We start from the raw sequence: 5,458 nt of genomic DNA on the forward strand, positions 1-5,458 counted from the left end.
AAAGTCCAAAACTTTTATTAAAAGAAAAAAATGAAAAGAAAAGAAAAGCTACAAAAAAAAAAAATGCACCTTGAAGACTCAAAAAAATGCACCGTTTTAATTTTTGGTTGTGTTTTCTTTTCTCAAATCTCTGTGGTTTTCACTTTTCTCATACTCACAATTCTCAATAACTCACAATAGGGCGATTTCGTCGAACTCAACTGTGAGACTGATTTGCACCATGAATATCGTTATTATCAACATCAACTACAAGACCAATTTCAACACTTGGTTTGCATATTTTTTTACATATATCTTTACTATTTTGCTTTTTTACATATATTTCTTCAATCAATTTTGATGCTCATGCCTTTTTTTTTAAGGCTTTGTCGGTGGAAAGTGGTACTCAGGCTCAGCTAGGTTTTGGTGCTGGCGAATCTCCAGGTATGTAATTCTACTGTGATTGTACTTTGGACCATTATATTGCATTCTTGGGTGGAATTGGTTTGAATCTTCTTCTTCATCAATTGTGTATTAAAGAATTTAGCCAAATTCTAAGCTTAATTTCAATACCAATAGGCCGAACCTTTATGGTTCAACCAATAGCCGCTGCAGCCGCCGCCAGGAGCCACCGGTGGGGTGGCCCTATTATCCCTCGGCTTCTCTTTTATCTTTTTATTTTTCTACTGTTGTTCTTTGATTTATGGCCGAAAGTTTCTCTTTTTATTATGGTCTATTTGTGGGTTTGGGAATTTGGTTTTCTTTTTGGGGTTTAATGATTTGGAAAAAGAAGGGATTTTGATTTGGGTTTGGTGGTTTTAAGAAAGAAAGGATTTTTGTTTCGAGTTTTAGGTGTTCAAAAGGTTGGATTTTTGGCTTGGGTGTGGCTGTGTGTTTGCATTGTGATTTTGAAGCTACGGGTTTTCTATGGCTGGATGTGTGTGTGTTGTGTGCATGTGATGATTTTGCTATGGATGTGTATGTTTGTTTTATGTAATGCTTGTGAACACAAGTTGGCTTCTGTGCTCTATGTCCTGTGAACACGTAGGAAAAAAAAGGCACTATGTACGTAAAACTTAGGGAGAACTAGCAAACACATGTAAGAATGGATATTACCCTCTTAGTGCTATACTTGACTTTCCTTTATGTATATCAATTCTTATATATATAAATTTATCAAATGTAAGTTTTAATTTTTTATTTGGTTTTATTTTTGACATTTTTTGTTTATATTTTTTAATTGGTTTTATTTTTGAAGAAAGTTGGGTTATATTTGGTAAGTAGTTCACTTCTATTACATCTATGAATTATCATGAAAAATTAATGTCTGTAAACTACTTTGTCGATAATACTCAAATGATGGAAAATTCTCTAGAATAACTTACTAAGTTCAATTGTTAGAGAACTTGTTTAACTCATTGACCTAGTTCATCTCAAGGAAGAATGTGTTTGTTGAAATTATGGGACATCAAGGTGGATAAAAGTTGGATGCATGAAACTGATAGAACTAGTAAACGATATATTAAAGCATTAAGCAATTCATTAACATGGCAAGTGGTCATGCAAATCGAGTTGAAAGGAATAAGTGGCCATGTCATAATGCACAAATCGATTTTATCACCATATAGATGTGGTGGCGACTCATTTGATTTTGAATATAATTGATTTGGATTACACTGAATGCATATTTCATGGGGAAGAAGACCCGTTTTTTAAATATGTGCAAGCTGAGCATAATGATGATAATTCACAAGTAGTGGACATTGATGAGGTTGAGGAAATGTTAGATGACATTTATATGGGGACATTTCCAAATGCAAATATAGTTGAATCCTTCACTGCGCTAGGTCCATCAAACAATGATCACAAAGCAAGACCCTTTGATAAATTGTGGGAAGATGTCTAATGTGAGCTTTATCCAGGTTGCAAGAAGTTTTCTAAACTCTCTTTTTGTATGAACTTGTTTCATATAAAGACACTTTGCAATTGGAGTGATAAGTTGTTTGATTTGGTGATTGACTTGATAAAGCATGCACTCCCAGATGGGGAGTCATTGTCAAAATTGTATTATGAAGCAAAGTAGTTTAGGCGAGGCTTGGGTTTTAGTTATGAGTTGATGCATATATGTAAAAAAGTCTGTACACTTTTTTGGAAGGAACATGCTGATAAAGACGAATGCCCAAAATGTGTTACTTCAAGATGGAAAGAGGAAAATGGTAAAGGAAAAAAAATCCTTGGAAGGTCTTAAGGTATTTCCCAATTAAACCAACGTTGCATTGATTTTTTAAGTCGAAAGATATAGCTAAAGACATGAGGTGGCACAAAGATGAGCGACTTGAAGATGGAGATTACCTTAGACATCTTGCCTATTCAATAGTGTGGAAAGAGTTTGATAAAAAAACATGCTTGGTTTGCTACAGATTCCTGCAATGTGTGACTTGGTTTAGCAAGCGATGGCTTCAATCCATTTAGTAACATGAGTAAATCATATAGCATGTGGCCAATAGTACTTATGTCGTATAATTTACCTCCATATAGGTGTATGAAGGATCCGTATATGATTTTGTCTTTACTTATTCCTGGACATAAGGCACCTGGAAACAAAATTGATGTGTACTTGTGGCTGTTGGTGGATGATTTAAAAGAATTATGGAATGAAGGCATCAAGACGTATGACGCATCAATGCAACATTCATTTAAGTTGCATGCAGCATTATTATGGACTATAAATGATTTTCCTGCATATGCGAATTTATCTGTGTGGTCTACCAAGGGAAAGTTAACATGTCCTGTATGTAATGAGAATACAGAGTTGAGTTATTTGAAGTCTAGCCACAAATTGTGTTACATGGGTCATCATCGATTCTTAACTCAGGAGCATAATTGGAGCAAAAAAAGAAGAATTTTTTTATGGAACTAAAGAGCATAAGATAGCCCCTAATGAATTATCAGGAGATCCATTATTACAACAACCAATGAACGTTCCAAAAATGCAATTTGGAAATGATGAAGCTAGAAGAAAAAGATAGCGCACATAGATTGAGTTGAATTGGACAATGAAAAGTATTTTTTTGAGTTACCTTGCTGGTCAACATTGAAACTAATACACAACTTAGATGTCATGCATATTGAGAAGAATATATGTGATAGTGTCTTAGGTACACTGATGTATGATAGTGGAAAAACTAAAGACACTCCCAATGCACGAAAGGATTTAGAAGATATGGGCATACACAACGATTTGCACTTACAGTACATCTACAAAAATGCCACAAGCAATGTATACATTGAAAAAGGCAGAGAATACAATTTTCTGTGATTGGTTGAAAAATGTGAAGTTTCATAATAGGTATGCATCTAACATTAGTAGATGCGTGAACACCAATGAGGGTACTATTTCAGGAATGAAAAGTTGTGATTGTCATGTACTCTTACAACGCTTACTTCCTGTTGCAATTTGTGAATATTTCAACGATAATATATGTACAACATTGATTGAATTGTGTTTATTTTTTAAGGACTTGTGCTCACAAACATTGAAGTTAAGATGTTTTAAATTAAATGAAGGATGATATTGTTGCGATTTTATGCAAAATGGAAATGATATTTCCACTTGCTTTTTTAAATATAATAGTACATCTAGCTCTTCATTTACCTCGAGAGGTAGAGCTTGCAGGACTCGTTCAATTTTGCTGGATGTATCTAAATGAAATGTTTCTTGGTAAATTATAGCAGTTTGTGAGAAATAGAGCACATTCAGAAGGGTCAATTGCTAAGGGATATTTATCTATTGAATGTTTTACATTCTTCTCCATGTATCTTCGTGAGATTGAGACAGTATGGAGTTGTGAGAAGCAAAATAGTGAAGGTGCCAGAGGAAAAGGGATGTAAGATTGTCTGTTTTTTCATAACCAGTACGTCCTTTGGGAGTAGAAAAATATATAAGACTTGATGATATGCATCTCACGCGGGCTCGATGGTATGTACTTAGCAATTGCTTAGAAATTGATTCATACAAAACATAAGTGCTTCATTGGTTTTTATTTTTTCAATTTACGTATTACTTAGCAATAAAATGATGTGCTTATATGTTTTTATTATGTAGTGAGCATCATATGAAGATCCTTTTTTTTTTTTTTTTTTTTTGAAAATTTTCATGTTACTTGAAAATAAAATGAAGTGCTTATATGTATTTATAATGTAGTGAGCATTATTTGAAGATCTAGGGAGAAAGCATCATTGGCATTGATAATAAGCACGAAGTTGAATTCAAATATTGGTTCCAAAATTGTATATGTAGGAGTAATGCAAGAAATTGTATATGTAGGAGTAATTGATCATATAGTCTTGCATGCGGATTTGATTCTCTAGTTGCAGTTTACAAAGGTTGCATTGTGAATGGTGTTAGGTTCAACACAAAAGACCGTGAGCATACTTATCATACCCAAAATAGTGGTGTTTTTTTTTCAGGTGAGGATGACGTAACAAAAACTGACTACTATGGTGAGTTGAGGAATGTTTTGGAGCTAAACTACTCGGGCAACAATCATGCTATTTATTTGAGTGTGATTTGTGGGACATGAGAAATGGAACATGAATGCAAAGGGATGAGCATTTTACAAGTGTGAATACACCTCGTACATGGTATAATTCTGACCCATTTATCATAGCATGCCAAGCTTCACAAGTTTTTTACTTGAATGATACCAAATTGGGCAATAGTTGGCGAGTGCTGCAACATTTGATGCATAGAAACATGTATGATATTCCTACGGGTACAGAGAAAGTGCATGAAGAATATGAAAGTGCATGTAGGAGTAATTGATCATATAGTCTTGCATGCGGATTTGATTCTCTAGTTGTAGTTTACAAAGGTTACATTGTGAATGGTGTTAGGTTCAACACAAAAGACCGTGAGCATACTTATCATACCCAAAATAGTGGTGTTTTTTTTTCAGGTGAGGATGACGTAACAAAAACTGACTACTATGGTGAGTTGAGGACTGTTTTGGAGCTAAACTACTCGGGCAACAATCATGCATATTTATTTGAGTGTGATTTGTGGGACATGAGAAATGGAACATGAATGCAAAGGGATGAGCATTTTACAAGTGTGAATACACCTCGTACATGGTATAATTCTGACCCATTTATCATAGCATGCCAAGCTTCACAAGTTTTTTACTTGAATGATACCAAATTGGGCAATAGTTGGCGAGTGCTGCAACATTTGATGCATAGAAACATGTATGATATTCCTACGGGTACAGAGAAAGTGCATGAAGAATATGAAAAAGATAATGGTGATGAGGTATACCAAGAAAGTGAATATATTGAGGTTAATGCAACAGTTCAATGAGAAAATGATGAAGACTCAACTTTGTTATATAGAGATGATGTGCCAACAATAGATTTAGGGGCTTTAATACCTGTTGATGATGTATATGCGCAACTTGATGGAAGTATGCTCATCAATGAT

This window comes from Castanea sativa, chromosome 3 (assembly GCF_040712315.1).
Source record: "Castanea sativa cultivar Marrone di Chiusa Pesio chromosome 3, ASM4071231v1".
NCBI lineage: Eukaryota > Viridiplantae > Streptophyta > Magnoliopsida > Fagales > Fagaceae > Castanea > Castanea sativa.